Source organism: Carettochelys insculpta, chromosome 4 (assembly GCF_033958435.1).
Source record: "Carettochelys insculpta isolate YL-2023 chromosome 4, ASM3395843v1, whole genome shotgun sequence".
NCBI lineage: Eukaryota > Metazoa > Chordata > Testudines > Carettochelyidae > Carettochelys > Carettochelys insculpta.
In genome coordinates this window covers 13,891,200-13,901,675 of record NC_134140.1, presented here as the reverse complement: position 1 = coordinate 13,901,675, position 10,476 = coordinate 13,891,200, and positions in this window count along the sequence as shown.

Below are 10,476 nucleotides of genomic sequence, written 5' to 3'. Positions count from 1 at the left end.
TCAAGCCATCTTCTTCTTCATGGGGGTCTCAGACTTCACTCAAAGCTCCATCCTGGCTGGTTAGTGCCATGCAGACACCCAGATCAGTGAACCCAGAAAGTGCACAAGGCTAAGGGATCAATATGCTCTCAGGCAGACCAGAGTAATATATTTCAGCAACTGCCAGGATTCATCTCTACAGCGTGCTCTGCAATGGCCCAGCTGCCCAAGTTCCAAAGGTCATCTTGACCAAAGCAGCCATCTGGGTCTCAGGTTATGCCACTGTTTATTAACTAAAATGGTATAGTATTGCAATCAGCTTTGGAAAGCAAAACTCATTAGGCCAGATTCTGATTACAGTTACACCAGTGTGTATCCAGAGCAGCTGGAATGATTATACTGGTGCAGAATCTGCTGCATTTGTCCTCATGCTATTTTTGGCTCCTCCATTCAGGTAGGTCTCCTCACAAGCCATCCTAAGTTTTCAATGCATGTGAACCTCTCTAGTTTGGCACTTTCTCTTCTGGCAACATCTGTAATCTGAGATGATTTTTCAGTAAGCTGGACAACACACTTACCATGCGTGTGGCCAAACCTCCCATAGTTCTATAAACTTTGTTTACAGCTTCCTGTCCTGGCTCTCAGTGTTCTGTGCTGTTATGCAGCTTAATTTACCCTACCTTCAGGCTTAACCCCTCGCAGCCTGAAATCCAGGATTAATTTACCTCAGTCAGGAGCTCCACATGCTGTCACCCCTGCTGCACCTTTGCTAGGCTGGTGTCTCCACCTCACTACAGCTGCACGGCTTCCTCAAGCTCTTTTATTCCCTTCCCCCATGTACAGTGTATGTGGCTTCTTGCCCTGCCAAGCTGAAATAAGAGGACTCAATTTAATTGGTTTAGTGGCTGGATCCCTCCCACCAGCCATTAAACCAATTAAATTGAGTTCTACCCTTTCAGCACATCAGGGCAGGGAGTCAGAGGAGGTGTCAGGTGGCAGTGTCCAGAGCCACACATGGCTCCTTAAATAATCACATGTGGCTTGGAGCTACCCAGTCATCTTTCAAAATGGCGCCACTGCTGGCTTTGCCAGTTGGATGAAAAGGCTCCGTGGGCCCGTGAGCTACGTGTTGGCCAGCCCTGTGCCAGATATTATTGACCTCCCAGGGTCCAGCAAATTCTCTGGTTCAGCACTGGTCAGGTCCCGAGGGTACCAGTCTAGAGAAGTTCAACCAGTTATGGCTGTAGACAGAAACATTGCTGTTGTTTAATACTCTTGAATATGATACTAAAAGCCCACAAAGGAAACAAGTCTGATCGTGTTCTGTTGGCAGTGCATGTTGTCAAAGGCAGTGCAGAAGAACATGGGTAAGCTTGCTGGGTTGAGCAACGATCTTGTAGGCATTGGTTTCACCCAGGCAGCCAGTGATACGATCTTGTGCTGACAAACTCTTTGAAAATGCTGCGTTATCTAGGACTGTGTTGCGTGAAATCTATCAGGAAATTCCCATGAACCTGCTGGCAGTTTGTAAATCTTGTTGCCTTTCTTCTCTTAATAACAGGTTTCACCTGTTTGGTTCCTGCATCTGGATGATTACTCAGAAGCAGAGGATGAAATTCTGGGATGTCTTGTGTTGGATCAGCAACAATCCCTAAGACCTAAAGGACTCTGATTTTTCAATGTAATTCATTTTGCTGGCTGAGGCCTTGTTATGAGTTTCCATTTTCTTCAACGCTGACAGATCTCAGACCATAAGAGGCATTTTTTCCATTTGACTTTGTGATCAGAGCCTATTTTCCAGCTCATGCTGGGAAAAGAGCATCTTTGACCTTTGAGGCAACACGTACAGTTGTTATTGTGGCTACTGCTTTGGAGAGCTGATTACACGAAAAGAAACTGAAAATATCTATAGCTGGTGAGCTAATTCCATCAGGTCTGAAAGGGGGTTAATAGTGTGCATTTTGTTTTGTTTATTTCGTTTTGTAGCTCTAGTGTGTTAGAAGTCTGGCAGGTGATGGAGAAAGTCCATTGATCAAATCCTGTTCATGATGGGGAGTTACAGATCTTATAACCCGTTTCCTCTGAAAATAAACCCCAGGATTTTATGTAATGAAAACTATGCACCAGATTTACATTTGCCTAGCACCCTTAATTCAGTCCCCCAGTGTGTTTCTTTCTAGAGGCTCCTGCTTTTGTACTTTCAGTGTGTGATCACCTACTCGCTTTTCGACAGTACCATTCAGTGCACAGGAGGGCCCTGACCTGGGCATGAATCAGGGAGGTGTAGTGAAGGCAGCTGTTGTTGTAGGACCTTGGCCACATTTGTGATTATTGTAAAAGGTGTGCAGTGACGAAGGCAGGGGGCCGGAGGAGCAAAAAGGGCAGTCTTGTGGCTAAGGGAGTTGAATGCTGCCCAGGAGAATTGGATTCTACCTCTGCCTCTGCCATCAAACACCTCTGGCAAGTCACTGAAAACAAAATGTTCACAGCTGATATTTGCTGTGTATTTTTCCAGTGCTTGCTTTGGGCTAGCTGAGATTTGATTTGCAGTCATGCTGAGGATGCATGGCCGTAAGTGTAGTCAACAGACGCTGTTAAAAACAGGTCCTCTCAAACTGAGCACACAAAATTAATGGGGGCTTTGACAAGTTTAGCCTTAAAAAAGCAAAAAAAAAAAAAACCCAACTCACTGTACCTCAGTTCCCCACTATAAAATGGGGCTAAGAATGTGCTCTCTTATCACAGGGATGTGGTGCAGTAAAGTTCACACTTTTCATGAAGCATTAAGGAACTACAGGGAGTACCAATGAAACACCTTGAAGCAAACTAATATTTTTGCTTTCAATGCAGCCTTTGGATGGTATGCAGTAAAGAGAGGTGGGGAAGGACCCAAAAAGTTACTTGAGTAAAAGTGCATCTGCTGTCATTTCTGGATACTTGAGTAGAATCCAGATGTGACGTGTGCACATGCACATGGATATGTACTTTCACTCAAGTAGTTTTCCAGAAGGACACTGATAACTTGTACTTAAGTACAAGTACAAGCGGCACCTTTACTCAAGTAACTTTTTGGGTACTTCTTTCCACCTCTGGTAGTAAATTAATCGGACTTTACGCTGCACAGAGAGAGAAAAAGAAATAATGAAAAGTTACTCAGTCACTGAATGTGGCAGTGGCCTTATGGAAAAAACCCCCAATGTGATCATGTAATTATCATTATGCACATACACTAGGGGAGATAATTATGCTTGTATAACCAACTTTAATTCTGGCATTGCCTACCTTTCCGAGCTTGTCTTAGAAACCTCAATAATGTTATTTTCATGTAGTTTTATTGATGTAATTTTATATAACCTCAAAAAATAAAGCAGCTTTCGCTGGGCAGGCTCGCAGGCAGAGCTCTGCAGTAGTGTGAGATGCTCATCCTTATTTTCTTACAGAGTGTAGCAAATCAAAACCTTATCCTCAGCTGCCTTTAGCTGCGTTTTGGAGCCAGCTCACTTGCACTGATAGTTTCTAAGAATGACAGAAGTGGCAGGTTCAGCTGTAGCAGCAGCTGCTAGGTGGTGTGTCCTACTTTGCGCTGACCACATTAAAGCACGAAGCCAGGTGTGCAGCACATGCTGATGTAGTAGGTAATAGCTGGCAAGGCCTACTTGGTTACCAGCTTCACCAGAGAAGCCCTTCCTGGTGCAAGTCCTTCAATGATAGCTGTAATGTGTCTGAAACAAAAATGTGTTTTTGCTATGATTTAGCTTTGGGCCTTGTCTGTAGACTAGACTCACCTGGTGCACTGATGCAGCCATTAACTGTCACAGAAGCCCCAGGCACGCGTGGTAGATGTCTGTGGTTAGATTGTGGTTCCTTTGTGATTGCTGCAGAGCAAAACGGAGGATATGGAAAAATCAAGTGCGCTTAAAACACAGGCGATGCTCTGCACAGCAGCGTCAATAAAGCCCCGTGTTTACGGAAGGAAAGCAGACCGGCCTTTCTTATGGTGTAACCCCACATAGAGAGAGCAAATGGTTCACTTATGTAACTGTCTTGTCTGGAAAACATACCTAGTTCAGTAGGTTGTTGTGCAAAGTCTATTTGGATGGCAAAACACAGGATGTATGGGCCTGAGCCTTAGGCAACATTCCCATTGAAACAAGTGAGGGTTTGGCTCAGGTAAGGACTTGGGCCCTGCATTTGAAGGCAGGGTTAGGCCCTGTATCTTAAGATCACCAGACCCACTCCTCCATTTGGCCTCTGGAGTTGCTACCATGAATAATTCGGGGTAAATTTCTTCATACAGACAAAATGGAAGATTTTGAATGAAGCAATAAATAGTCTTTAATGGGGAGCACAGCTGGTATTCCAGGACCCTGATCTTTGTTGCACTGTGCCAGAGACCGTTGGTCCGCAAACTAGTAGTTGTAATTTCTCTGGATTTCAAGTGCTGTCAGCACTGCATGCTGCTTGTAACAGCATCTTCTCGTGCCCAGCTCATTAGCTAGGTAGTGATGGTGTGTAAGAGGGTGGGAGGGTTGGAGAGAGGATAATGTGTGCATGCCCATGCAGGAAATTTTGAGAGAGAGCGAGAGAATGTGACTGTTAGAAACTCATTAATTTGCGTCCTAGTGGGGAGACCAGTTGCGAATGATGTCATGGTGCAAACTGTTGTGAAAAAGCACATATGCAAAGCAGAAGGAAGGACAATAGATCACAAGATGCTTTGTTCATCCAGGGCCTGATCCAAAATCCGCTGCCTCCCGTTGGCTAGAATGGGACTCGTGTGAAACCCAATGCTAATTTAGTATAATAACTCTTCATAGTGCACTAGGTAGTAGTAGGCATCCTTCAGTCTGCATAGACTATGGATCGCTCCCTTTCTAGTTTCAATAGCATAGGTAGCATAAATAAAATGAAATGTTGGTCGTATGAGCCCTCCTTCAGCACCTGCTGTTGAAGTACTGTCGGGCATTAGAAAGGGTTCACATGGGATTCAGGAAATGTGCAGCCTAATAACTGCATCTGTAAAATCCTCTGGATCCACTAGCCTTATACCATCAACAGCTAAGACCTGCGGCAACTAACTCACCAACTTCCTGCCAATGAAAAAATCAGGAAGAGATGATGGCGATTGGTTGGAAGTACTCTCAGAAAACCAGCCACCTCCATCACAAGGCAAGCCTTAAGTTGGACCCCACAAGGAAAAAGGAAAAGACAGTGCCCAAGAAACACTGGGCATAGAGACCTAAAGGCAGGCACTAGAAAGATGGGATACACTTGATCGGAAGTGGAAAAGATCGCTCAGGACCGGGGACTGTGATGAGCGGTTGTCAGTGGCCTATGCGCCAAGATGTAGAAGTGGAAGAGGCAGTGTGCATGTGTGCATGCCTAGGTGTGTGCAAGAGAGAGCAAGCGAGAGAGAGGCTCTACTGGATGCTATTTCTAAACTAATTACAAGGGCCAGGTAATGGGAAAATCTCAAATGGCACCTGTGCTTCATGGCCTCCAGCAGCTTCCCATTCATCACCATAAAGGCTGCAAGAAGATGGAGCTCTTCAAATAGGCGGCCTCCTGCATGAGAGAGACTGCTTCGGGGCTTTCTTCTGTAGGTAGCGATTTGTGAGGAGAACCGCTGTCGGGAGGAGAAACCAGACTCGATAGCGACTGTCTTAAATGAGGCCGGCTCAGACTTGAGACCCTGCAATCTCTGCTCTAGTAAAAAAGTTTTGTATCTACCCCTTAAAAAGGGAAAGGGGCAGTTCTCCTGCCATTGAAATGAATGGCAAAACTCCCCTTCAGTTCCCCCGGCCTCTGACACACATTCTTCCACTTTTTGTTTTATTATTCAAGAGCCCAATCCTGTGCGATGCAGGAAACTGCCAGAAGATGCCCAGCTCCTGGCAGGCTCAAGCCCCTAAATATTTCAATACCTGAGTAATATTTGGAAACTGTACTTTTCAAAAATAACAAGCAGGCCTGTGGCACCTTAGAGTAAGTCTGCACAGCAAAGTTAATTAACCTAGCGTATATGCAATGCAACAGCTATTTTGAAATAAATTCGAAATAGCGGTTGACTTATTTCGAAATTGGTAAACCTGATTCTACAAGGAATGGAGCCTATTTCGAAACACTGCATCCAATGGGTCTATTTCGAAATAGGCTCTATGGCTGCATCTACACTAACCCCTTCCTTTCCAAAGGGACATGGCAACGAGCCACATTGGCAGATGCTAATGAGGTGCTGCCATGATTATGCAGAGCCTCATTAGCATAATGCCAGCTGCACATGGTTTGAAAGGGCCACTTCTGAATTGCACACCACCCGTGTAGCCGCAAGACCTTTCAAAAGGACCCCCTGGACTTTGAAAGCCCCTTCTTCCTAAAACCAAATAGGAAGAAGGGACTTTCAAAGACTGGGGGGGGGGGTTCCTTTCGAAAGGCCCCCATCTACAAGGGTGGCATGTGATTCGAAATTGGCACGTTCGAGCTGCATGCAACTGATATTATGCTAATGAGGTGCTGCATATTCATGGAAGCACCTCATTAGCATCTGCCGATGTGGCTCATAACCATGCCCCTTCCAAAAGGAAGGGGCTAGTATAGACGTAGCCTCTGTGTGTGTAGGTGCTGCATTTCCAAATAGCTAAATACTATTTTGAAATGTATTTTTGTGTGTAGCAGCACTACTTTGACATAAACTAGTTCAGATTAGCTTATTTTGGAATAAGGCTGCTGTGTAGACATATTCAGAGGCTTGCAGATTTATTAGCTCATGAACTTTCATGGTTTTTACCTGGGAAGTGCTGTCACACCTTACATGGGGCATACAGGTACTCAGCACCTTCTGGATTTAGCCTAAGGTTTATGCAGTGCCTTTTGTATGTTAAAAAAAAAAAAGAGAGCAGCTGGTACTCAGCTGGTACCCCCCCCCCAGCTTTCCCCAGCCAATCCGGCAGAGATGCTGGTACGCAGTACTGGTACAAAAAAAAACCCAAAACCCACTGAGTTTATGTTACATAAAGCAGTCCTGAAAGGTGATCTCCAGGCAGTTGGCTAGGAGCTGACACCCTGTGCGCAGCATTTGCTTACTTTAGGTCATCACCAAGAAACAGCAGAGTTGGTGTTGCTGACTTCACCCTGAAACTACCAGCTGTGTTTGAGGAATACAGGCAGCCCAGGTAACAATGATGAGAAAATACCCTGCCTGGCTAACAATGATTCATCTGAGTATTTAGCGACTCTTCTTGGAGGAAATGCTGAAAAAACTGTGTAGGCTTTTAAACACTATTGGGAGGTTTGAGGCTGACTAACACCCACATTGGCATAAGCTGTGTCACGACAGGTGTGAATAAACCACCCCTCCAGTGACATATGTTCCACTGATAGAAGAGTGTGTGTGTGGGTGTGGGTGTGGGTGTGGGTGTGCGCGCACGCCCTGCACTGTGTCAGCGGGTGTGTCTTCAACAGATGCCTTGCACTGGTCTAGCTGCTCCTCTGTAGCGTTCTACATGGACACACGGCCTGGGAGCAGGAGTGGAGAAGCCAGTGTCTTCTCAAACCCTGCCGTTACAAGGCAGCAGGACAGCCCGGGTGTTTGGCTAAGAACTGCCCTTGAGCTCAGGCTCAGGTGTTGAGGTTCTGTGCTGTACCGTACACCCCCTGTATGTGAGTCCTTTCCTTCAACTCCCAGGGGCTCCGCACGTCACAGGGTCAGACCCATGCATTAACAGATGCAGTGTAGGTTAGAGAGACAGCGGCCTCTGAGGGTTTCTCTACCTTCCTGCCTGAACTGAGATTCTACCTGTACTCCCCGTGATGTGCGTCAAAGATGACTTAGGCCACACTTTTCAAAGGCACTAGGATATTTTTGTACGTCTGAATTGAAATGCCTTAAAGAACCCCAATGGTCAGAGAATGGAGTATCAGGGCCCTTTCAGGCATCTCTGGCTGGGGACCCCAAATCACTGGACCTTTAGAAAATCACCTTCATTTGGAATGTAAAAGCACAACTGTTCATGTTAACTAAATACTAACGTATTTAAATACGGCTAGTCGCCATGCCCAAAGATACCTATTATATACTGCCTACACTGCCATCCCGCAGCAGTAGCTCCTAGTGCAGTATCTTTGCTTTCTACTACAACTCACTGCATCTCTTCTGAGTCAATGAAACAAGCACTGCAAAGTCTGAGGGCCTGATCCCAAACACAGCTGGGTGCAGGGCTTGCTCACACATGCATTTCCAATCGGCTAACTCACAGCAGGGAGCACTAAGTGGTTGGCAGGATTAAGCCCTGAGATTGTAGGTGCCCAAGGGCTTGTCTTTTAAGCCTGGGCTGTAAGGCACCATATACCTGTGTGGTGCTCGAGAAAGACTACTCAGCACAATGCCAGTTAATTATGTCAGACATTTACTGGGCTTTTCATGGTAGCATGATGAGATACTCAGCCTCTGAAAATCTGCTCTTTGGCAAATTGGCATTTGTTTAATAGAACTGGTGCTCGGGTACTAAGGTGATGAGCACTATGGGAATCCCTGAGCTACCAAGCTGATGGCTAGCACTGTCCAATGCATTCAGAAGAAAGTGAAATAGCTTATGTAGGTTTTTTTCCAACCCGTCAATATAGATGTGAGTCTTTCCTTTCCACCCACAATGTGGAAATAAGGTTTACTGGCTGCCTTTCTGTTTGACTCAACGCAGTTTAAAACATCAGCATCGGAGAAGAACTCAGCTTTAGGCCCAGCTCTGGGGAGTTCTTCCTGAAAAACAACCACCCACCCACTGCATGTAAGAAGTAACTATGGGACCCACTGTGCTTACTTCATTGAGGAGGAGGTTAGTGGGGACAGTGTGAGGAGAAGAAAACCCCCATTGCTAATAGGCCCGAAGTGTATTGCTGACAGGCGGGAGAGGAGAATTCACTGGCACATGTGGAAAGAGAGACTATGTCTGGAGGGAGGCAGCGTGACTTAGTGAATGTGGGGGGGGAGGTGGGGGGGGCACGAAACTAGCCATCAAGAGATATTGTGATCTACTCTCTGTCTTGTCTATTACCCTGTAAACTCTACAGGGCAGGGACTTGCTCTTAAGACTGCTCTACGCACAGTTTTTGTTCCAATTTATGTTTTTCAGTTAGGGATGTGATTTGTGACCAGAAGAGCACATTTACAGAAGTACTCGTTCCCAGCATAAACCCCTTTATGTCAGTATCATGCCTCCATACTAAGGCATTGGATCAGTGTCGACACTTAGGAGAACCTTGCCCAGGACTGTCCCCAGTGGAAAGTGGTTATCCGTGAGGGGGTGGCACAATTTGACAGGTCCCTCTGCAGTGCAGATGAGGAGAGGTGGAGAAGAAGAAAAGAGCGTCAAAAACTGCCCCACACCCCTCCAACAGCTACCAATACCTGCCCTGGCTGTAATAAGATCAGCAGCTGCAGAATGGAGCTGACCAGCTATCAACAAACTCACAAACAGGAGGGTGCAATGAAGACGTCCTACTCATTATCATTGGGCCAATTTAATTAGACAACTTCAGACCTGATCTCATTCAAGTGGTAAAATACTGTGTTTAGACACATTCTTGCTATATTTTTATAGTGTCAAGTTCATGGGACCCTAAACTCTGTGCTACATTTAGGGCTACAGTAACACCAAGAGCAATTTATTTTCTGAGCAACATCAGGTGAAAGATGGCCTTAATCCTAGAGTGCTAAAGACTTTTTATAACAGTACTCTGAGTCATGAAGTACTCAGAACTCTGCAATAATTCTTTTCTTTTCTTTTCTTTTTTTTAAATTTTTTAAAATTTTATTAAAGTTTAGCATCAGAAATGAAAACCTTGAAAAATACTTACATTTGATTTTGGGTTGAACTTTTTATTTGACCTGCCTTTTTCATTTAGTTTCATTTTTAGTTTTTTAACCCCCCCCCCTTTTTAAAAAATCTATGCAAATCTCTAAATGAAGTATTTAAAAAAACCAAAACCTCAAAACATTTCATTTTGAAATTATCAACATCAAGTCTTTTGACTTTAAAAACAACAGTTCCCCCCCAGCAACAAAACCATTTGCTAAATGTGAATAGTTTTGGGTGCTCTGAAGCTGCATTTGTCAGTAAATAAACTATTTATCCAGAAAATTTTGCCCAGCTCTAGAAGACTATTGAAGAATACTGCTCAACCTCCTAGGTAAGTGAATTACCAGTGCTGTCAAAAGGCTGTTCTGAAAGTGACCTGTACACTCAATAAAATTCTAATCAATTGGCATTATGAGGAAAAAAAGAACCTCAGATCCACTCAAATCCTATTTTATTAGGTAGAATCAAACAAATAGAGTGCAGTGAAGTTCTTTAGAAGAATTTTCCCATAAATTGTACAAAATAATATTTACACAATACTGTACATGACAACAGACACAGCAAACCAGGGGTCATTTCTGTAAGGTGCTGAGCAGCCTCAAAGGAGAATTGAAGGCATATGGCAGGAGGCACTTGGCAGTTT